The 24,324-nt window shown below is 53.8% G+C and overlaps 1 protein-coding gene across 16 annotated transcripts in view; it reads right to left on the bottom strand.

Moving 5' to 3' along the window:
* The window catches only part of Osgin1 (oxidative stress induced growth inhibitor 1), a 28,830-nt gene extending 5,392 nt beyond the window's left edge, over positions 1-23,438 (bottom strand). Inside the window, exons 1-7 of one of the 16 annotated variants that reach the window (XM_063277754.1) lie at positions 23,235-23,374; positions 21,918-22,047; positions 20,430-20,533; positions 13,969-14,109; positions 10,408-10,477; positions 6,459-6,561; positions 2,802-2,900 (exon numbers count right to left, since the gene is read on the bottom strand). The gene's annotated coding sequence lies outside the window, so the exon portion shown is untranslated. 16 annotated transcript variants of the gene reach the window in all.
* Between the last annotated feature and the right edge of the window lie 886 nt (positions 23,439-24,324).

Here is a 24,324-nt window from a genome sequence, read left to right as displayed (position 1 = left end):
TGGAGACTGTGAGGGGCGAGCCTCGAAAGGGGCGGAACAGTGTGCCAGTGGAATGTGCCCCTGCACGTCATTGTGGGCTCACAGCTGGGCTGGCCAAGAACCATCTTTCTAACCTCAGCTTTGTTTGGGCATTAGGACAGCTTTGTGGACTTGTCAAGATGGCTCCCACGTCCCCAGCACCCGCTGGGTCCTCCTCCTCTTCTTCCTCCTCCTCCTCCCTGGGAGAGTGCAGGTGGCTGCCTGCTGTTATTGGAGACCACGTGGCATTCCCATACAAAGCCTAAGAGGATACTGGGGACACACTGGTGGCAGTGATTATAGAGCCTATGTCAGGCTTTTCTGTCCGGCTGGTGCCCTGCAAGTTCCAAACCCTCTATGTATTTAGGGAAGCTTGGGGGTTTTCATTTTTACCTGGGTGGTTAAAAGTACTCTTTGGATCACTCCTCTGTTACAACTAGAGAAACTGAGGCTGGAGAGCTTTGCACAGACTTTTAAAGTCTGCTGGATGCCTGTTCCACCGCCAGTCACCTGGATGGACTTGAGCTGGGTCACCCTGCTCCAGAGGCTTCCCTGGGCCTCTGCAGGTGTAGGGGATTGGAAGCCTCTGCAGTGTGCAGTTGTCCCCTTTGGCCCTGCAGCAGATTCTGATGTCCTGTCAGTTTCTCACTAACTAGAGGGTGCAGCTGTACTCAGAGCCTTGGCGACTCAGGCTCCAGTTCCTGCAGGATGGCGGTCCCTTTACACCCAGGGCACAGCAAAGGCCTGGGCTCTCTCCCTCCATTCTGCATTACCCAGCAACAGCAGCAACACGGGAGGCTAACATCTGGGGCAGAGTGCTTTCCTGTGCCTCTTTTAATCCTCACGACAACCCACATCTCAGATGAGGAGACTGAGGCTGGTGTATGCTTTTGTGTGACTAAAGCCTGCTAAGTTTCAGAGCATACAGCCCCACACGGTGCCAGCAGGAGGCCCTGTTCCCACAGGCCAGATCCAAGGGGAAGCCTAAGTTGCTTCACAGGAAGTAGGATGAGCTAATACACGGGGAGGACTTTGCACTCTAAGACCAGGTCCCTCTCCCAGCTGGCAGAAGCTTCACCTAGAGCTGCTGGATGCCATATACATGAGGTCACCACCAAGCCCGGCCCCCTACCCCCCCAGAGGTCACATGTCTCCATGCTGTTCACCCTCGCAACCTCCCACAAGCACCTGCTACCAATTTATAAGGCAAATCGGCTCCTTCCAACTCTTAGTCCCACCCACAGGCCACAGTTTGTAAAGTGGGAACAAACTGCTTGGTTTGTTCCAGACAGGGTCTCATGTAGTCCAGGCAAGCTTGAAACTAGAATAAGCCTTGGCTGGCCTTGAACTCTTGACCATCCTGCCTGCATCTCCCAATTGCTCAGATTACAGGAGAGAGCCACCACCCCCAGTGTAGAATAACCAGTTTTTAAAGTACTGGCATATTTCTGAGTCTCTCTGATTGGGCAATGCTGACAGAAAAAAAAAAATTAATGTTCTCAAGTTGTTAGTTTGAAGGGCCAGGGAGATGGCTCAGTGGGTAAAGTGCTTGCTTAACCGTGAGGAACTGAGTTCGGATTCTCCACTCTTCTGTAAAAAGCAGATGTCTGCAATCCTAGGTCTGGAGAGACGGACACAGGAGGGCCCCTGGAGATCACCCGCCAAAGAGCCAAATGACAGGCTCCAGGTTCGGTCCAGGAGGAGGGAAACCTGGAGTGAAGTGGCCCAGCAGGTCACTTGGTATACAAGGGCAGTGACTTGATTTGATCCCCAGAACCCACACAAAGGTGGAAGGAGAAAACTGACTCCTGACCCCTGAGGGCGGGTGGTTGTCTGATTTCTATACCTGCTCTTGTGTTCTCTCTTTAGCAATCACAACAATAGTAATAATGGAATAAAAATAAGGTGTGGACAGTGACTGAGGAAGGCGCTAGACGTCGACCTCTGACCCCACAGGTATGAGCACATAAAAAGAAGTTTCTCAGAAGTGGCAAAAGCAGTCCTGGTGTAACACTGCAGATAATGTCTAGGGTTATGAAATCTTCACACTGGGGAGGGCTGGGAGCCATATACCGTTTGCCTCTAAGACACTCCCACCCCCACTGCCAAGAGCTGGGAGTTTCTTATCCCCACTGCATGGAGAAAGAAACTGAGGTAGGGGTTGGTAAGCATCTTGTCTAGGTCCCAGACAGCTAGTTGGACCCCCTTCCCCTTCATTCCCAAATAAAAAGCAACAGGTAGCGGTGACAGCTGGTAGGGACACAAAGCCCTGGGCATGAGGGAGTGTGCAGTCAGCCAAGTGTTACCTGGCCTTAGTCACAGTGAACCCTCATTCCAAGTGCTTGCTCCGCCTGGGCCCAAGGATGCCTGATGCCCCAACCTCCGTGGCCCACTACTCTCTCCACAGTACCTTCCATAAACCAGGTGCCCAGGGATCCTTGGCTGGCCGGTCTGTGCCGGATACACAGGACCCAGGAAAGCACCTCACCAGGCTGTAGACACAGTGGCCATTGCTGCCTCGAAGGAGAAAGGCTAATCCACACTCCTTCCTGCCGAACAGCTATTTCGTGGATTAGGACGAAGCTGCTGGGCGAGGGGAGGATGTTGGGGAGAGGGGGCCCAGACACCTGAACTTGGACAAGGTAGGAGGAGGAGGGAGGACTCCCAGAATCCTACTCAGGATCAGACTACAAGCAGCCCAGGTCCGCCCCCTCCCCAACCCCCGTTTGGCTACCCCTGCCTCGTGGTTGTTTCCTACCAACAACTTTGCCCACACTGCTCACCTGATGGACGGGCGGTAGCTGGAGGGAGCTGGTGAGCCTGGGTTGGCTGGACACTCAGAGAAACTTGGTCACGGTGAGAGACTTTCTCACAGTGCCCTGCTGCAAGAACAGGATGCCCATTAGCCCTGGGGATCCCAGAAGCTGTGCGAGGCCCAAGGCTAGCAGGGGTATTTCACAGCAGGGCAGGGAGGAGGCGGAGGCAGAGGCGGGGCCAGGAAAATCACTTTCATAAGCGTGAGTCAGCAGGGGCCCCTGGGTGAATGAACTTGCCCCTGGCCAATCTTAAAGGGCCCCCGCTGGCCAGTCCCCTCTTCCTGGGTTCAGTCTGAAGGAGGAACTAGTGATTCTTGAGAGACCACCGGGTCTCTTCCTTACCTTTGGGGACAACTTTACCACTTCTGAGAAATAACTAGCCAGCTGGCCTCTGAACTACATACAGTTCTCACCCCAGCTGTGGGGTGAGGGGACACGGGAGGGGGGGGCGGGGGGCGAGGGGTGGGAGGCGGGGCAGAAAAAACCCCTAGTCACCAGCCTGACCCTAACAACCCCCGACTCAGCAACTTCCTGGTTGGAGGCTCTGAACAAACCTCAGTTTCCCCATCTGAAAAGTAGGGTTGAGTGTGTGTGTGTGTGTGTGTGTGTGTGTGTGTGTGTGTGTGTGTGTTCTCCCTAGTCCCTTATAGACTTCTCTTCCTGTAGGGGGTCACGCCCCTCTGCTGGCCAGTTCTTGTGCTCCCTGAGTGGAAGCTGGGTCCTAGGGAGGTGTTGCTTGCTGTTCACTGGGTCCTTATGGCTGCTCTGCGTTAACTCAATAGAAGGAAGTTGGGCAGTGGTTTAGGTCACTGCACAGATCTTGGTAGCCATTGCTCCTGGTCCTTCTCAGCTATCCTTCTCACTTTCTCTCTGCCACCAGGACCAGAGCTGGGTGTGAGTGCCGGGCTCTTATGCTAAGTAGCAACTTTAAGAAGGACTCGATAATTTGGTGCTGGAGAGATGGCTTAAGAGTGGTGGTTAAAGAGCTTCCAGGGACTAAGCCACTACTCAACGACTATACATGGACTGACCCTGGGCTCCAACTGCATAGGTAGCAATGAATAGCCTAGTAAGAGCACCAGTGGAAGGGGAAGCCCTTGGTCCTGCCAAGATTGAATCCCCAGTGAATGTGATTGTTGGGGGGAGGGCGGTTATGGGGGGGAGGATGGGAAGGGGAACACCCATAAAGAAGGGGAGGGGGAGGGGCTAGGGGGATGTTGGCCCGGAAACCGGGAAAGGGAATAACAATTGAAATGTAAATAAGAAATACCCAAGTTAATAAAGATTGAGAAAAAAAAAAAAAAGAGTGGTGGTTAAAAGCACTGACGTCCTGACTTCTAGACATCCTGAGTTTAATTCCTGGCAACCACATGGTGGCTCACAACCATCTGTAATGGAATTTGATTCCCTCTTCTGGTGTGCATGAAGACAGAACAACACACACACACACACACACACACACACACACACACACGCACACACACACACACACGATAAATAATTCTAAAAAATAAAAAAAGAGGGACTCAGTCAAGAAAGTGACATTTTGTGCAATTTTCTAAAAAAGATCCTTTTTTTTTTTCCAAAATACAGATGAATACAAATTCCAGAAAAAGAAACCTTCCGAGTTGTAACGAAAGACAGGGTCCTTGGGGCCCACCTTGAGGAACATCCTCCAGCTGCAAGAGTCTTGGCTGCTAGCATAGCATTTCGATTAAAAAAAAAAAAACACCTGATATTTTGTTTTTCCTGGATTAAAAAAATATTATTCGGGCTGGAGAGATGGCTCAGTGGTTAAGAGCACCCGACTGCTCTTCCAGAGGTCATGAGTTCAATTCCCAGCAACCACATGGTGGGTCACAACCATCTGTAAAGAGATCCGATGCCCTCTTCTGGTGCGTCTGAAGACAGCTACAGTGTACTTATATATAATAAATAATAATAAAAAATATTATTCAAAATACCGCATATATAGGTTTTGGGGAATAGCTCAGTAGAACCTGTGCCTAGCATTGCATGAGGCCCCAGTGCCATTAAAAAAAAAAAAAAAAAGGCCCTCCCTGCACTCCTATGTTCAAACCCTGGGCTCAGGGCAGAACACTTGCCTGGCATGCTTAGAGCCCTGGCTTCAAACCCCAGGGCTGCCAAACACACACAGAACCCGAGAGTCCCAGTCTGCACCAGTAGACTCAATGGGAGAGCCTGCTCCCCCAGGGAGACCTTGGTGCCAAACCATAACCTGACAGAGGGGCACCCCTCGCAGGAGTGGGTGAAAAGGGAAGTAGGTAGGAGGCAGGGTGGGCAAGGCTGGCTGCTGACCTGGGTTTAGGGGAAAGGCCAGGTACCTGCAGCCGCAGCCCACACAGCTTAGGTGTCAGGGTTTGGAAGCTAGTGCTTCCTCTCCCTTCCTGGCCTCCTCCCCTTGAGGGATCCTGGGCTTCGATTTTTGCTTAGGGCTTTGTGGTCAGAACCTTGGTTTAATGCTCTGGTGTCTTCCTTAGAATTCTTGGTCATTGTTTAAACGAGGACCTGACCTCGCTTTCTGCATTGTCTGTTTGCACTAGGCTGGGCAACTTTCCCCAGCCAGCGTGGGAGCTCCCTGGGTTTAGCTCTTCTGCTGAGATACTCCCTTTAGTGTTGAGGCTTAGTTTAAGTCAGGGCTCGGTAACAGAAGCTTCAGAGACCCCACTGCAGGCCTCAGCTCACTGCAAGTGTGTTTTGTGACCTGGGCTGAGCAAACTCCCTCTGTAGACATCTACAGTCTTAAAGTGTTCTTCCCACACGCTAGGGTCTGGAGTGGGGCTCTGAACTCGGTGGGGATCCTGAGGGCTGGAGCACGGTTTCTGGCTGCAGGTGGGTCTGCCTGCACCCCCTCCCTGTTGTCCATCTCTTCTTTCACATCCCACAGTGCTTGGCGGCAACCTGCCCATGCTTTTGGATATGTAAACTGAGGCAGAGAGCATGAACCCAAGGTCAGAGGCTTTCACTTTGGAGCCTCAACTGTCCAGGGGGAAACTGGAGGAGGCGAGGGACCAGGGCCTGGAAAGGCAGGAAGGAGAGACTGTCCCTTCTCCAGGCTGGCCCTGACCAGAGCTGAGGCCCTGTATGTGAAGTTGGCTGAGAGGAGGCATTTGTGGACTTTCTCCTGCTTCCTTGTTTGCTTGTCCAGCGGTTATCAGCAGCAAAACCATCAAGATGGAGAGAGATACAGATGCCGCAGAAAATAGGCCAAAGGGCACTGTCGGGGGGTGTGGAGGGGGTCCCACATAGCCAGTGCTGACAGGGGCTGGGGGTGGGTGTTCTGGATCCCTAACTGTCTTCTCTGCTCTGGTAGGCAAGCCGGCTTGCCAGCAAATACACACAGGCTCCTGGGAACCGCATCAGAGGTGAGTCTTTAGGACAGGTACATCTGGGAGGCCCCCCTCACACTAAAGGCTCAAGCTTGCACAGAGAACTTGTTTTCCGTTCTGTAATTCTGGCTATAAAATGTGCAGGAGGCCAGCATCAGACCAAAGGCGGAGCACTGGGTGGCAAAGGCTGGGGGAGATGGCTCACAGGGCACGCATGCGAGCCCCAGTTCAGTTCCACGGCGTCCACACAAAAACTCTACTGGGCAACACGCACCTGAAATCCCAGCACTGTGGCGGCAGAGACAGGGAGATCCTGAGGGGAACTTGCTGGTCAGCCAGGTTTGGTGGAACATGCACTCCAGGCTCAGTGAGAGATTCTGTCTCAAACAAACAAACAAACAAACAAACAAACGTAAACAAAAATTAAAGTCATCAAGGTGGAGAGTGATGGAGACATTTGATGTTGACTTCTGGCCTCTGGACCTGTCACATGTGACACACACACACACACACACACACACACACACACACACATACACAGACACACTTCACCCACCAGTAAGATAGATTATCTTGTTAGTAGAATGTATATAGACTTCGTGGGGGTTTTTCTTCAAGTCCATGCTCTGTAGATGCTGGGCATACACATCTCAGTCAGTGAAAACAGGGAATGCTGGGCTCCATGTAGTTCAGTGCTGCAGGGCTTGCCCAGCCTGCTGGGCGCTTGGCTTCTGCCCCCCCAGAGCCAAAGGAAAAAAACTCTCACATAAAATAAGGGAAACACTGGCACATAGGGAAGTGTTTAAGGAGAATAGGCTCCACCTGTCCTTTCCCTCAGCTAGCATCTCTCCCTCTGTCCCTCTGTCCCTCTGTCCCTCTGTCCTGAGATCCTGCTGTATGATCCCACGCATCTTGGCCTCAGGTGTCAGACCTAGGCTGATGAGAGCCTGACACCCAGCCGGTTCCAGGGTCCATTATCCAGGACAAGGGGCTGGGCAGAGTAACCTGAGACTCAGTTTCCTTACTTGAGCACTATTGCAGCCAGCGCAGAGCTTCCCAGGTCCCAAAGGGCGATGAGTGTGAGCTGAAGGAAGGGCCTTGGCTGTGGGTGTGGGGATGGGGCCTGCTCTCACTGCTCCTGTGAAATACTACCACTTCTCTCTCCCCGGCCAATCCCAGAACCACCCAGCAGACCCTCTCTCCATCCAGCTACTTCTCTTCATGTTCTCAGGCACCAGGCACTGTGAACAGATAGTTCTTATATAAGGCTGCTACTCAGAGAAGTTCAGCTCAAACCCAAAGTCACACAGTGGCAGAACTGGGCATCTCCCAGAACCAGCAGGCTAGTGACTGAAGCATGGGTTCTCAACCTGTGGGTCACGACCCCATATATCCGATATTTATACTGGGAGTCAGAGCGGTAACAAAGTTGCAATTGCAGTGACAGTGACATAAATAATTTTGTGGCTGGAGGTCACCACAGGCTGAGCATCCCTGGACTACAGGAAGAGAATAAGAAGCTAAGGTAAACACAGAGGGTCCTGAGTGCCCAGCCCCTCAGTGGGTGAGCAGGGCTGTGCTCACCCCCATTCCAGGCAGATTCAGGGCGGTTCTGTCCACCCAGCAGCTCAGAAATGGGAGCAGGGGCATTGTTTTTCTGAATCCCCAGTGAAGAGACTGAGCGATGGGAGGCTGGGAAAGAGCTGTGTCTGCAACCTCACCTAGGCTGGGGCTCTGGGTCTGCAACTCCACCTAGGCTGGGGCTCTGGGTCTGCAACTCCACCTAGGCTGGGGCTCTGGATCTGCAACTCCACCTAGGCTGGGGCCCTGGCACAGAGAGCCTAGGCCTTCCGGCACATGACACACAATCAATATTTGTTCAGGCTCACAAGGCCACTGGCCTTGACCCTCAAATTCTTCATTCTCTTCATCTGCCCAGAGGTGGCCAGATATTTTAGCAATGACTAGTTTACAGATAAAGACAGGGATTTCCCAGGGCCAGAAGTGGGCTGAGGGGCTTGTAGCCTGTCCTGCTGACAGAACTCTGCTTGATACCTGGGATCCAGCGTGGGTAGCCAGTGCCTGCCTGGCCCTAGGAATTACTTAGGGATTAGTACTGTGAGCTCTAGGGAGATTGCCAAAGATAGGGACCCAGGGCTCCCACAGGAGGAGGAGGAGAGAGGCCGAACCCGGGGGGGGGGGGGGGGCTAACCACTCAGGGAGGAAGAAGCTGGGAGGCTCCAGACCCTTGCGGCAGCCTCCTCCACTTGCTTGGTTCCTTCCTCTTTCTTTTAAACAGCAGTGAACAGACTGCAGGAAAGTGAGGACATTTGCTCTAGGGTCTGGAAGGCTGTAGGTATACAAGGGTCCAGCCCTGGTGTGCAAACGCCTTCCATTGTGGCCTCAGTATTCTGGTTTCATTCATTGAAGCTGTGTGACCTCAGGCAAGAGGGTTAACCTCTCTGGCTATTCTACCTGTGAGATGGAAAAACACCTAATCATGCTGCTTCCTGCTGCTCCCTGCAGTCCAGAGGAGAGATTTGGAGGAATGCTGGGACTCCCTGGCGCAGTGCTAGCAGACTCAGGAGCTCCAGGGTCCTCCTGCCTCAGGCTTGGGCTTCTTCGGGGAATGACTAAACAGTTTAGCAATCCTCCTGCAGTCCACCTCCTGTCAACCGCATATACTGATTACAGGAAGGCATAGGGTCCAGAAGAAAAGCATGTTCTGGGAGCTGGGCAGCAGGGTCATAGGTCACTCAGGGACCTCAGGGGGAAGTCCCAAGAACTGCTTAGCTCTCCTGACAATGAACTGGGACCTCAGTGGAGAGATTATTTCCATGAGGGTATCTGTCTCACCGTTCTGGGCAGTCCTAATCAGAAAGGGTGGTGATCCACGGGAGCTGTGGTGACACCCAGAGCAAACACGGTATGCCACTTCCCAGGTTTCTACTGGGAACAGGCCAGTCACCGCTGGCTATACCTGGATGCTGGTATTTTGCAACCATTAAAAATGTAAGCCCAGAGGCAGGGGCAGCAGGAACACTAGGAACTAGAGGAACAGATCATGAAACAGCTCCCAGGAGTCAGACAAGGCTCTGGCTTGTTTTGTTTTCAGCATGAGGGTGGGAGCCAGGGACCCACCATGCTGGACAGGGCTCTACCACTGAGTCACATCCCCAGCCCTCTTTTCAAACTTTTTATCTTGAGATAGGTTTTTCCTAAATCGCCCAGGCTAGCCTTGAACTTAGAATCCTCCTGCCTCAGCCTCTCTAGTGGCTGAGATCACAAGCCTGTGCCACCAGGACCAAATAGATTTTTAAAACAAAAGGCAAGAGTGATTTGGCCGGACGAGCGTTTCCCCCCCTTCAGTTATCATTCATGCAGTGTGTCTTACCTGCCCGTCCAGGGCCTGAAACGCAGTAGTGCCTCCTCAAATATTCAATCAAACAGCCATTGGATAAATGAACCTTGCTCCTCTGGCCCTCACTCCTTTCTTAACGGTTTCATGTAGCCCCAGGCTGGTACTGACTCTTGGGGGAGCAGAGGAGAACTTTGAACTTGTGACCCTCCTGTCTCTACCTCCTGCGTATTGGAATCACAGGCTTGTTGTATCAGCATGCCCATTTATACAGTGCTGGGGAGGAAACCCTGGGGTGCAGGCATGCTAGACAAGCACGCTACCAACTGAGCCCTAGAAGCCTTGTGTCTTTGGCCTTTTCTGGTTGACTGCTGGAACATTCCTGAATATGGATGACCCTGTTGGTGTCGTATCACATGCACCCGATGGACATGTCTTCTGCGATTAAATCTTTGGCAACAGTTTTGAACTGGCCAAAGGTGAGGACAGCCCTGTGGCAGGAGCACCATGAGACCCTTCTTCCAGGAAGAGACAGTGGTTCAAGCCACAGGAGCTGTCGGTGAGGTCAGAGCCTCTGGGTACATCTTGGCTCTGGTCTTGTTAGCTGTGTGCACTTGGACAGCCCGCTCTCTGAGCCTTCATACCCTCATCCACAGGGCAGGGGTGGCCATCCCTGCTCCCCACTGTGGTGGTCTGGGGGCTGGCACACTGCAGGCCCTTAGCACAGGATTCCACCCAGAGCCTCCTCTGACTCACTGAACAGCCAGCCATTCCCAACACCTAGCCTAGACCCTGGCAGGCCCCAGGTCCCCAGGCCTGCCTTCTCCCAGCAGGCTAGAAGCTCTAAGGAAGCTCAGTCACTCACACTGTCTCAGGTGGTTCCGATGCTCCACGGGCTTCAGGGCCACAGCTATACGGGATGGGCAGGCCTCGGTCTGTGACAGAATGCAAAATTGTGACAGCTGACTGGGATGATGACTCCTGGTCCTGGCCAGGGGAAGGAATTCTGTTGGAATTTTGCCTCCAGGCCTGGAGTTTTTACAGGCCTCCGACCTCACTTGCCCATCCTTGAGGGTCTTACTGTGTGTGTCTCATCAGTGGGGACAGTGGCTGTAGGTCTGTGTGTGTGTGTGGGGGGGGGAGTTGAGGACCCAGGTACCCTGTATGCTGGTGGCCGCTTTGCAAGTGAGGGGGTCTGTAGACCTCAGGCGGCTGTCTGTCTGGCCAGAATCTCATTCCTACTTCCATTGCCATCTAACAAGCTGTGACCTGTTAAGAGTTCATTGCCCGGAGAGTTCCAAGAAGCTGGGCCATCGAGCTGTTTGCTCTCTGGCCCACACAACTGCTGCTCATTGGTTCCCTTTTTGTTTTGGTCTTATGTGTGGTGGTTTAAATACAGGCTGTTGTTTGTTGCCTTGATCAGCCTCTGTAAACTTGACAGACCTTCCTTCTAGGACAGGTAAGGCCAGTGACCTGCTGGAGGTCACAGGTGGTTGGAACTAGCTCTAGGGCCTTTCCCATCTCTCTGCAGAAGAGCTTCCATGCCAAGCACTGGGATGGCTTCAGGCTCCAGTGGAAGGATGAGGGAAGCCAGAGAGGCTTATCCCAGCCAGGCAGTGATGGCACACACCTTTAATGCCAGCACTTGGTAGGCAAAGGCACATGGATCTCTGAGTTTGAAATTAGCCTGGTCTATAGAGTGAGTTCCAGGACAACTAGAGCCACACAGAGAAACCCTGTCTCAAAACAAAACAAGCAAGCATGCATACACACACACACACACACACACACACACACACACAAACCTTCCCCACGTGACCCTGCGGACCCCCAGCATCCCTGCTGTTTTGGACTACCTCCAGTTCAGTAGTACCTAATGGTCTGCAGGATATGACCTAGAGGCCCAGCCCCACCAAAGGCTCTCTCCCACTCTGTTGGGATTCTCCTGCCCTCCGAGGCCCTGCCTCACACACACTGCCTGGGCACACTTCTCTGGGCTCATTTCTGCTTTGCCTGTTAGGATGAGAAGGGTCGGCTCCAGGTGTGGCATTTCCCAGCCGCCCGTCCGTGCCCTGGGCTCATGCCAAGTCATCTACCTGCACTTCGCTGTTGGCCCAGCAGGCTCCCGTTTGTCAATGGTAACCACACAAACCAACAAGTGTGTCTTGCTTAATTTTGTGTGCCAGGGTAATGAAAACGAAAGGGAGCTCTGGAGAGAGTTAAGAGGTAGTGCAGTGGGGCAGTGGGAAGCCCTGGGGAAGGTTCTGTAGTGGGCAGGAAGTGGGGTGTAGGACTAAGCAGAGAGTGTGGGGGTGAGGGGCAGGGCAGGTTCTCTATGACAAGCCCCAGCTGGGGCTGGCAGGGATTCCCAGGTTGGAAGACAACCTTGAAATATCTGAGCTGCCTGGGTTTTGGGGGTAGACTTGGGAGGTAAGGACAGCACCATGGAGTAGGAGTGGATTCCCACTGGCCAGTAAGAAAGTGAAAGGGTTGCACGGATGGAGTACAAAGTCAAGCCCAAGCAACAGTAGTGTCCTCCAACATGTTGAACGCTAATGTCCCCAAAGAAAAGCACAGGTTAGTGGCCACCATGGACTCTTGAGGCATAGAGTCCACTAGCTGTGGCTGACCTTAAGCTGTGGATGAGTGGAGAGATCTGTGGGACAGGTATGACCTCATGGGGTGCTGTGAGCAGGACGGTACCCTTGGGGCAGAGGAAGAGAGGCCTGAAGAGAAAGCTGAAATTGGATTATGTTCGTGAGGACTTTGACTTCTCTACCAGTCCAACTGTGGGTATTCAGGGTACAAGGAGCACAAAGGTGTTGTGGTTTGCCCTGAAGTTATCTGTATTTTGATGCTAATTCCACTGCCCCTAGGACAGCTGCCTAGTCAAATACTCAGGAATCAGGTGACTTGATAAGAACCTTTTCCCCATTGAATTTGTAAAGTACAGGAGAGGGGCTGGTACAGGATAGAAGGAGGCCTGTCATTGGAGGAGAAGGAAGGATGGGCGGGAGAGAAGTTTGAAGGAAGAGAAGAGAGGAGGAGAGAGGAGAGGGAGAGAGGGGCTGAGAAGCTGTGGCAGGACAAGATGGCAGGTGATGTTAAGATTCTGCGCTGTGTATTTACAGGTTGTTATTAATGTTCTCAATGGATGGATAGTACCAGGCTTTGTATGTTTAAGTGGGCAATTATATCTTACCAATTGGATCTAAGATTATTGTGTTGTGTGTTCTTTTATGTAAGGGTTTGAGTGTAGGAAAGTGTGCAGCTGGGCTGTGTTTCCGCCAAGATATCTAGCAGATATCTTGGGGCACCGAGGTGCGAACCAAGCCGGTAAAAGACATCTATACCATTTTATTTTTATATTTTTACAACAACACAAAGGCTTGTCTCTTGTGAGTCCAGGGCCTGGGGAGCACGGGGCTTGTCTCTTGTGAGTACTGGTATCACTGGTAAAGAGATGGGGTTCAGTGCTCACAAAGACCTCTGCCAGAGTGAAGGGAGCTGGGTGAAGCCGAGAGATGGGGTACCCCTGCCACCCTGGGGGAAAGTCCCTGCTGGCTGGAACCTCGGTGTGCTTCTCAGGGCTTAGGACTTCCTCTGGCTGTGATCCTGACATTGTCCGTCCTGGTCACCACAGTGGTGAGGTCTCTTAAGAGGCCTGGAAGTATCCGGCTGGCTCAGACCAGGGTGACTCATAGCCCACGGTTTAGGAAGCACAGGGATGATGCAGGCTAAACTGGACTGGATTACAGAATTACCACCAAAGCTGTGGTTGCCAAGTGGGATGAAACCTGAGATGGGTGGATTTGCCTGGTTGGGGAATGGGTGCCCACCCCCCACCCAGGTTCCTCAGCTTCTTCTCCACATTCAAAGCACAGTCTCTCTGAGGGTGTTTCTGGTCCAGGAGGAAATGAGACCAGCCATGTCTCCTTTCATACTATCTTGAGCAGAAGCCACAAGACCACAGAGCTTTCTAAGGTAGCTGTCATCTTCAGCGTCATTGCCACCCCTACTGTCATGGCCCCCACCCTTGTCCACTGTTGGGGTCACTGTCAGTGCACAGCTGGGAATCTGGGGACCGGTCTGAACTGTCTTTGCTAGGTTCCCTTGGGGATCAAGGGCACACCCCTCTTTATGCAGGGACACTGTGAGGAGTGTGAGGTAGAGACTGTAGGGACATGAGGCGCTTGGATGAGTAGTGGAACCTCCTGCCCTACTAACATGGCCCCACTGGGCAGGATCAGGCAGGCCCAGGCTCTTGGCCTGTTTTTTCTCACCCCAGAGCTGGCAAGCCTGCTCTGTCCCACAGCCTTGGCTACTTTGCCTTTCTACAAATGCATGCCAGCAGCCCAGTCGGGCCCGGACAAGCTTGGAGGATGTGAGGGGTTGGCGAATGGGCGGAGGGTGGGGGCAGCCTCACCCTTGGGGCTGGAGAGAACTGTGATCCAGCCATCCTCTTGGGCAGTCCATTTCCAGCTCGGGGAGTTGACGCTGGTCAGACACCACTTGCTGCCTGGCTCTGCTCCCACCAGTGTGTGCTCCAGGACAGGCCTGCTTGCTGCTGTCAAGGACTCTGGGTCAACTCCATGCCTCCCTGAACTGCTTCCTGTGCATAGGGCCATCCTCCAGCCTCTGTGTCGAGAGGGCAGTCCCCATCTCCCTAGCTAAGGTCAGGACTGGATCCCCCACCCTGTGCTCTCTTCACCTTGGGGATTCTGAACTTGGGACCCACACTTTGCTTGCCAGTGTCAGGGTACACAGTCCTGGGCATAGACTCATGGGGAGTCTAGAGTCCTCCACTTCCTGGGAAGAGAAGCTGAGGTCTAAGCAGGGATCATATTTCAGCCCTGTGTGTTTCCTGACAGCCACACGCTGTACATAAGGGTCTAAAGCTCTCGCCTTACTAATACAGACAAAAGAGTTCAACACTTGTGCTGTGCTGGGACCCTGAGGAACTCAAGCCTTATTCCTAGCAAGGCGACTGCCCAAGTAAGCACAGGAAGATACCCAGGCTGGCCATGTTGGGAACAGACTTTCTGAGCTGTCCCAGAGGAGAGAGCAATTGGGCTAAGACCAGAAAGATGAGTGGAGGAGAGGGAAGCCTGACAAGAGGACAGCATGCAGGTACAAAGGCCCTGTGGCTGGCAGTTTGAGAGACTGATAGGGTAAGGCCAGAGGGAGGGAGGTTTGGGGGTTGTTGTGATGACAAGGGACCCAGTAGCCACTAGAGCAGCTTGCGGTTTCTTCCAAGGGCAACAGGGAGGCAACACATGGCTAATGTGCATTTTGAAGAGTGGAGAGGAGGAGGCGTGGGTCATGAGCTTTGGCAATCATCCCAAGAGAGCTTCAAAGTCACAGCTACTTCCTGTCCCCAGGAGGAAGTGGAAGGAGCTGTCCTCAGGAGGGCTGGCTTCCAGAGAGTTCCATGTGCGTATGCTGACACATGGGCATATGCTTGTGTGCATGTTTGCCAATGCATGGGTGCACGGTGCATGCATGTGGATGTGTATGCAGAGGGTGTGTGAGTCAGCAGTGGTGTCTCAACTCTGGCAGCAGGATGGGCAGTGGGGACTAATGTCATGGAGACCCTCTTCTCCTCCCAGCCTGCATGCCCCAGCTCCTCTTTCTTCTAGGGTGGATAAGTGTGGCACCAGCTGGGGAGAGATGGGCTGCACTTCCTGCCCATTTCTGCAGGCAGCTGCAGACCAAGGCTCAGCTGGCATTGTGTGTCCTTTGGCCCACTCTGGAGAGCTTGCCTCTTCTGGGACATTGTGGGAAGAGGGGACCCAAGAAGGTGGGGCGAAGTATGTACATCTGCACTCAGGGAGTGAATTACTGCCCCCTAGAGGACCTCAGTCAGACCTCACTTTGTTTTTAACCTCTTCTTGCTGTTTGTCGCCTGTTAAGCAATGCCTCTTTTCAGTGCTGGCATAAATGGGGTGACAGGGACCAGAACATTCCCTTTGTATATGGCTCTTTTCTCAGCTCACACCCTGCTTGGAGCAGCAGATCCTTTGGGTCCTGCCAGCACTGCCTGACATCTGGACTCTTTCTTAGCCCAGGCCTGGCTGTTTGGTCCTGATTTCTGACTTGTTTTCCTTCCTCTCCGTGGCTTTGCCTGTGAGTTCCTGGTTTCTGCAGACAGGCCCCAAGGCTCCAGCTTCCTGTTCTCAGCAAGGCGCCCTTGACATTCCTGGCCTCAGAACATCCTTGAGATACTGACTGAGTCAGAGCCATGGTCTTGGTCAGGGCCGCTCACATTAGATCACCCTGTGGCCAGGCACTGTCTCACTTTGCTTCACAGTCCTTACCCTCTGTGGTCTACAGGATCACCACATTCCACAGGGGGAACACCCTGTACCACTCCGTGCTGGGTGGTACAATGGGGCAGTGCTTTTGTCTGTCACAAGAGTGGGCTGGAGCAGGTCGGTCACTCCTGGCCATGGGTTCCCTTCAACGACAGCAGCACAGGGGAGATCAAACCAGCCTCAAACTCCCTGAACCCAGAGCCCTAACCTGGAGGCCGCATGGCTTCCCATACCTCCCGGGTCCTGATGCTTACGCTTCCCACAGTCCCAGGTCACCCAACGTCCGTTCAGGAAGGGATGAAGAATCCAAAATGGATGGTCCCTTTCTTCAAGTAGAAGAACGTCACCTTGAATTTTTTTCTTTTCTTTTCTTTTTTTTCTTTTCTTTTCTTTTTTCTTTTTTGTTTTTTTGTTTTTGTTTTTTTGTTTTTACTGTTTGTGGTGGTATTTTTTCAAGACTGGGTTTCTCTGTGCAGCCCTCATTTCTCACTCTGAAGACCAGGCTGGTCTCGAACTCAGAGATCCACTTGCCTCTGTCTCTTGAGCACTGGGATCAAAGGCATGAGCCACCGCCATCCTACTCAGCCGTGTGATTTTTAAAGACAGGCAGCACATGGGTTGATAGTGTCTGTTGTGTAAGCAGAGCCCTACAGCCTCCATGAAGGCCCACGAAGGCCCACTCTGGTCTTCGGGTCAGCACTCATGTGCTGCTGACTGGCTAAGAGGTGCCACCTGAGGCATGGCATCTTCTCTCCCAAGGATGGAGGACGCTTGCCAGTCACATTCTACCAGCTTCTCTGACACACTTCCTCCTCCGTGGCTCTCCCTGAGCCCTGAGAGGCTGAACCCTGGGGAACCCCATGCCCAAGCACTGCACGAACTTGCTTTCTGATTGCATTTGATTAAGGCAATCACAGCCAGAGGTTGAAGGACAAGACGAGAGTGGCCAGGGCAGGTGCTAGCAAAGTCTGAAGAATCAGCTTTCGGGGCCAGCAAGGTGGCTCAGGTGACAAAGGTGCCTGTGGCCAAACCTGAGGGCCTGAGTTCGATCCCTGGGAGCCAGTGGTGGAAGGAGAGAATGGACTCCTGCAAGTTGTCCTCTGACTTACACACACGGGCCATTCCACATTAATGAGTAAAAATCAATGAGAAGATTAGAAAAGCAAGAATGTTGAAGACAGCTGGAGTGTATAATGCTTCCTGTTGGGTAACAGCCACTCCATTGCAGAGTCTACATGACCAGAGTAGCTCTTGGGGCTTCTGAAGGGCACAGTGGAACAGAGATTTCATGCACTCAAAGACAGACAGCCCTGAGAGACCAGGAGACTTCAGGCAGGGTCAAAATGAGTGAACTGACTGTTGCTTTCTGGTTTGTGCATTTAACCTTTAACTGCAGGTATACTTAACAACCGACTTAGAAAGATTCCTAGACACTTAACAACAGGACCTGGATTTTGGACCCAAAGAAGCTGGCACTGTGTCATCAGAATGGGGTGGCACTTCCTCACTTGGGTCCCTGTCAAGTCTCCCAGAGGAGCCAGGCTCAGTCCTGTGGTTCTGTCTCTTGTCAGGCTGTCCCTGGGCTCATGGCATTTGATCTTCAACCCAAGGACAGCTCCAGCTTCCTGTGGCTGCTGTCTTTTGGGTTGTCAGTGACTCTGTCCTGTTGGGCTCCTTTGAGGGAGCATGTGGGGAGTAGACGGATGGCAGCCCACCTGACCTGTCTAACTGTGGCCACTTCCTCCACAGTTCAGCCTTCCCTGTGAGAGTTCAGAGTAAATATCTCTGCGACTAAACAACAGGAAACCACAAAGAAGGGTGAATTTGAGGACAGGAAACTGCTGATCAAGGTGACATCAGCCCCTAGCATGGCTGGTAGGTGTGACAGTCAGAGGCCCTCTAGGAGGTCTCCTGTTAGCCATGGAGCTCGGAGACAACCATTCATGGTGAGGGAGTTGACACACAGACTTTTGGTGACGGTTGTAAGAAGCTATGCACGGTGTGGAGGCCCCACGTGGGCCCCAAGCCAAGTGTCAGTCATGGAGACTCATTAAAGACGTTCTGGCACGTTCTGCTGGAGAATCCCTAAGGCAGGTGGGAAGGGTGCCCAAGGTTGCCTGTGAGCAGAGTGGTGGGTAGAGCATATCCACTGTGCAAAGGCTTGGTTAGGCTGGGAGGGGGAGGGGGGGGGAAGAGGAGGGGGGAGGGGAGAGGGAGGGAGAGTAGCGGGAGGATCCCAAGGCATCAGCTGCAGCATGGGGGTCAGATGGGATGTGTGGCCAAGGCTAGTTTCATTTTCCGTGTCTGTTTCACATGTCCCAGGCTAGCCCAACACTCACTATGTATGTAACCTAAGCTAACCTAGATCCTGTGGAAGTTTTCCTGCCTCAAATACTGGGATTGACTTTATTTTCACTTATCACCCAGCCAAACAATGACGTCCAGTTTAAACATAAACATTCGATTGCTGCAACAGACTGGCCTGGTGGCTTCTCCGCTGGACAGCCCCTGTGCCATTTCCTGTGTCTGACGGCAGACTTTGCTGACGGCACTGGGTTCACCATTGTCCTGTCAGCCCTCAGCTCCTGCACATGGCTTGTCTTTGAAACCAGCTGGGTTCCTGTCGTCCTGCTGAGGGTGGAATATCAGACCAGGAATACAAAGAGCTAAAGTTTCATGGGGCGGTGCGGGTGTGGTGGGGGAACGGCAAACATTACTTCACTTAACTGCAATGAACCATCTCCAAGGTTATATGGGGAGAACTGCCAGTTTAAGGCAGGCTTCAGTGAACTCCTGAATATTTACAAGCTGCGAGGTGAGAAGGGGTGTCATGTGGGTAGATGCGGGCAATAGAGGCAGGGTTAGAGGCTTGCCCTGTGGGGATGGATGGGTTAGCTGGGCTTGGCCCTGCGGAACTGTTCCTTGCCGTGCCTTGGTCAGTCCATAGGGGCAGCACCTCACATGGGCCTCGGAATAGAGAGAACAAGACTGGCTCTAGATCTGGGGAGGATGGGAGGGTGGGAGGGCTGTTTGTCCTGTGACCTGAAGAACAGTGAAGCTTCAGGGAAGTGGATCACTAAGGAAAGCAGGGTGTGCAAAGGACCTGGGGCTAGAAGGGGTGAGTCTGAGGACTACAGCGTAGCCACATAGTCACCTGGGGTGGGCTGGATACATGGCCATGGCGGCCACAGACAGTGTTCTATGAGTATGTGGGGACCTGGGCATGTCTGTCCTGGAAGTTTAACCCCTCTGAGCCTCAGTGTCTGTGTGTCCAGGGAGCAGCTGAGGAGAGGACTGGACTGAGGCTAGGCCGGGGAACCATAGCTGGGGCAAAGGTGTCAGCGGCCATATTCTCACCTTTATTATCACAGGGAAGAGAGCTAGGTTGGGTTCCAGACCAACTGGGCTGGGTTCCCAGTCTTCTGTGCAATGCCTTCCCTCCTGCCTGCATACCCCTGCTTTGGAAAGCACTCCTGGCTGAGGCCTTGCCTTCCTGGGTCCTAACCGAACCTTTTGTGGTGAGCTGGGTATCTAGGGCTGGTTGTCCACTGTCTGGGCCCACGGGCTTGGGCCTGCCATGTCCGTACTGCAGGATGGCCGTGTCCTACTGTGGACGGCAGTGAGCCGAGGGTGGGTGGGTTGCTGATGACGGAGCTTGCTGGGCTCTGAGGGCACCATGGCCCTGGAGCTCAGGGACACAGTGTTCCCTTGCTGATTCCCTGGCTACTGTCAGAGCTGCCTTTGGCTGGTGGTGGCTGGTGCTCAGAGTAGGTAATGTGATGGGCAGAGGAGAGGGAGAGCCACTAGGAACACAAAATGAACCCCAGGAGGCCCAGCACTCCCCTCTCTTGCTGGGCTCAGATTGCCTCAGAGGTGAGAAAGAAAGCCAGGGCCACCTCCAAGCCAAAGCAGCTCCACTGGGTTTCCTTCCTCAAATGCTTCTCCTGGCTCAGTGGCCCAAACAACTCCATGCACACTCAGACTCCAAAGACTCAACCCATACACCCCGATTCCTCAGACTCTGCTCACCCTGGCCAACAGCAAATCTTACCATGCCTGACAATCCTGCCTCAGGGCTTTGATGCAGTCGCCTAGGCCTAGAGTGAGTGGGGACATAGGGACATGCTCTTAGAGTCTACTCTCCTCAGCTCCTCAGTTTGTAGGCTTCTACTCAAACAGGGAAACCAGAGCAGCCTGTGTCTACTTTCTGGGGCTGGGGAAGTGGCTCAGTGGGCAAACCCACTAACTATTGGACAATTCAGAGAACCTGAATTTGAATGTACATAGAAGCCAGGCATGCTGGTCATCCAACTGTTGGTGGGCGGAGACAGGTCAACCCTTTATGGGCTTCAGGTGTAGCAAAGGCCAAGCAGAGTGGTGAATGCCTTTAAACTCCGCACTCGGGGGCCTGGTCGAAAATGCAGAGAGCAATAGAGGGAGACACCCAAGTCTCCCCCTGGCTTCCACGCACACTTGCTTACACCCGTGTTTACACACACACTGGCTGGATTCGTGTTTTTTTTTTTTCTTTTTCACAGAGCCCTTGCTATTTCTTCATGTGCTTTACACGTACCTGTGTGTGTCTGCGTGTGATCCTCCACACTGGGGTGTGAGTTCCAGGGGCGTGGGGTAGGGTGTCTTCCCTTCTTTTCCTCTCAGGGATGGATCTTTCTGACCCTGGGGAAACAAAACCAGATGGCCAGCTCTGGCGGGGCATTAAGTTGGGCTCTGGATGGCCTGAGGGGCCCAGTAGGGTGGGTACTAAAGCCCTCGTTTGGCTCTGTCAGATGGTGGAAGAGAGGATGCTTTGGCCAGCACCGAGGCTCCTGGGAGCTGAAGGATGCTGGGCACACAGAGCCTACAACCCTGCCTGGGTGCTGGGGGAGTTAGGGCAAAGGCCAGGTATTGTTATTTGGGGAGGAAGCGTCTTCATGGGGGCCACAAGGGGGGTGGGCTTAGAAGGACAGAGATCTGTTGCTGGCCAGGTATACAGTGAGTTTTGAGGGGTGCAGAGCTCACAGGGATACCACCCCATGGTTCTGGGGGCAGGTGAGATGAAAAGGTGCAAGCCCCTCTGGGTGGCGCAGGGCACCAGACTGGGGAAGGTCAGAAAGCCCTAGGAGCTGGGGGTGGGGAGGTGGGGTGGGGTGGAGTGCTTGATGGTGTGCAGGTAAACAGGAGGACCCGAGAGAGCAAGCAAGGCTTAGGGGTGCCAGCCTGGCCCGAGGCCTATACGCCAACTGATCAACTTCTCTCCAAGTGGCTATCTAGAATATTCTCTTTGCATCCAGTCTCTCCCCTGTTACTTTAAAGGGGAAAGATGTGACTGAGGTGGGGGGGGAGGGAAAAGCATGAGGGGGAAGAGAAAGGGAGGGGAAAGCACGAGGGGGAGGGGAGTGTGTGTGGGGTCATGTCCACCGTGTTAGACCAGACTGCTCATTCATGGGAGGGCATACAGCAGACTCACGCTCACATTAGGCACCGTCCCACCTGGTGACTCTGGTGAGGGGGCGGGTATCACTAAGTGTTGGTTGCTGGCCACATAGGATGTGTCTGTCCTATGGTCACATCCTAACCCCGAGAACCCGAGAGTGTGACTGGAAAGAGGGGTCCTTCCAGATGTATCCAGGACCTTGAGATGAGATCAACCTGGGCTGACTAGCTCTGAGCCTGATGCCCAATATATGTCTATAAGAAACGGGGTCAGGAGATCGGACAGAGCAGGGAAAGGGTCATGTGACCCAGAGACTGAGGCCAGGGTTGAGGCAGCCACAAGTACTGGAGATAGCAACAAGCAACAGAAGGGGGAGGAATCCTGGGCCTGGATGGGCAGGCTTATGGCTCTAGCCATCCCTACCTGATTACTCTGTGGTCCTAAGCCCCAGTCTGTGACTATGGGCTATAGCAGCCCAGGACACTTGCATAGGGAGAAGGCAGAGGGCAGGAGACAAAGGGACAGTGCAGGAAGGACTGAGGAGGGTGAGGGCACAGCAACCTGTCCTCCCTGGTCCTAGGACCCCCCCCATCCACCCACACACACTGAGACCATCCCTGGTGGCACCTTTGTCAGAAGCAGAGTCTCACAGGGCAATGGGGACCAAGGGCCGCATAGAAGGTGAGAACCAGCTGTCTTCATTTGCCTGTGGCTGTCAGCTTGAAGGCTTGGGAGTTGTGCTGTCTGCCCTGGAGGTCTTTTAAAAGGGGGAGAGATTGTGTGGTGGTGAGAACCTGGCTCCTGATGTGTGTGCATGGGGCAGGGGTCTCTGCTCAAAGGCACTGAGACAAGCCACCCTGCCGGAAAGTAGCAGGATGCCTGGAAAGGTCTGGCTGGATAGCTCCTGGGTACCCTGGACATTGAAGGCCTTTATCTCCCAGGCTGCCTGGCTTCTGTGCTCTAAGCTCCTATCAAGCTATGTGCACAGTGGGTGACTGTGTCCCATTCAGAAAGCCTGGGCTGTGATCTGGGCTGAAGGCGCCCTGGGCCCACCAACAGGCAGGATCAGAAAAGGCTCGGAAGCAGGAGGCTGAGGACGTGTGTGTGTGTGTGTGTGTGTGTGTGTGTGTGTGTGTGTGTGTGTGTGTGTGTTTATGGAGGGGACTGCACACTGGAAGGGCAGGCCCAGCTCAGCTGCAGCTGGGAAGTAAGTCCAGGAGGGAGGACAAGCCTGGAGGACTCCTCCCAAGACTCGGGCTAGCAGGGACAGCCCTGCAGTGGAAGCTCTCTGCTGACTTCCAGGGACTGTCAGGGTTCAGTGGATGGGAGTGGGGTCAGCAGGACCCTGTGGGTCTCTGCACAGAGAAAGGAGGAAGGAACTGGGTCTTACCCAGTGTGGTGGGGGAGGGGGCTCTGCTCTGACAGGGCCAGGGAGGCTGTGAGGGCTGCAGGCCTCTGGCGGACTCCATGGCTCATCCTGGTGGGCAGGAGGGCCTCACTAAGGCGTACAATGCCAGCCTTAGCTGAGTCAAGAGACCCTGAGGCTGAGTTCCTGCACTGTTTGGGCCCGGGCTGTCCCTGAGGTCTGGGCAAACAGCTACAGAGCCAGAGAAGAGGGCGGGTGGCAGATAAAGCCCTGTGACATGAGGAGAGTCTGGCCTGAGGAGGATGGGGAGAGTCAGTTCCAGGGCCAAGGCCCTTACCTCATGTTTTAAGTTCATTCATTCTTCTGACCTGCAGTCCCCTGAGGCAGGACCCCCTGCATGCCCATCTAGTCCAGGAGACAGGTGCTTGGCACTCTCTGTGCTTCCTTGGGACTATCCAAGAAGCCCTGCTTTGGGATCCTCTGGGGGGCATGGCCACCACCTCCCCAGAACCCTCCTGCTCTATTGCCCCAGAATCCAAGTAGACCGTGCTGGCCCTTCTGGCCACAGGTCGGCTTACCTGATGATGAATTGCTTTGGTGGAAGGGACTGCTGGTGGGGTGGGGGTGGGGGGGAGAGGGCACCATGTAGCTGGCCATCCCCCCAGGGGACCCCACCCCCCATGAGGCAACAGGGATCTGGAGGACAAGGACCAAGCACTTGTTTGTTGCATCACAAAGTCCTGCCAGGAGGCATGCTGTGAGCTGGTCCATCAGCTGGGCACCTTAAGAAGGAAGCATCCTGCTAGGTGAGCTGAGGCTGGCGGGAGCTTGGCTGTGATCAGCCCAGTTCCCCAGCCCTCATTGCTGGCCCCAGCTCACCATGTAGGACCTGCCGGCCTCCTTGAGTGGCTTGTAGGTGACAGGCACGTTCAGGAGCATATAGGACAGAGGCAGGTTTGGAGGGAGACAGGGAAAAAGTGGGGAGGGGACCAGAAGAGGATGTGAGAGCAAGAGGGGGGACTGGGAGGGAAGCTGGGGTGGGGGCGGGGGTGGGGGAGAAGAGCAAAAGGAGGAGGAGAAGGGGAGAAGTGGGGAGGCAGGAAGGAGGACAAGAAAGAAGAGCTGGGAGGGAAGAGCTGGGAGGAGGAGGGGGAGGAGGGAGGAGAGGACGTGAGGTAGGGACAGGAAGAATGGGCAGAGAAAAGGTAGTGGAAGGGTGGGGAGAGGAGAAGTGGGAAGGGAAAGAGAGGAGAGATGGGTAGGAGAGAGTAGGAGTGGGATAAAGAGAGAGATGGGAGAGGAGGAGGGGGCAAGGGGGAAGAGAGGGAAAGGAGGGGAGAGGAAGAGGAAAAGGGGAGGGAAGGAGGAAGAAGAGGATGAGTAGGGAATGTGGGGGAGGGAGGGTAAGTACTAGAAGAGAAAGGAGAGAGGAGGAGGGAAGGAAGGAGGTTTAGGGGCAGGGAAAGAAGGAGGGGATAGAAAAGGAAGACATAGAGGTGGGGTGGGGGAAGGGAAGAGTGGGGTAAGTGAAGGGAAAAGGAGGGGGAGAGGGAGGGGAGGGAAGCAAGGAGTGAAGGTGGGGAGGGAGGGAGAAAGGGAGGGGGAGATGAGAGGAGGACAGTTGGGGAAGTGGGAGGAAGAGTGAGGGAAGGATGATGGGAAGAGGCG

Source organism: Rattus norvegicus, chromosome 19, assembly GCF_036323735.1.
Source record: "Rattus norvegicus strain BN/NHsdMcwi chromosome 19, GRCr8, whole genome shotgun sequence".
Classification (NCBI taxonomy): domain Eukaryota; kingdom Metazoa; phylum Chordata; class Mammalia; order Rodentia; family Muridae; genus Rattus; species Rattus norvegicus.
This window is presented reverse-complemented; position numbering and strand designations above follow the sequence as displayed.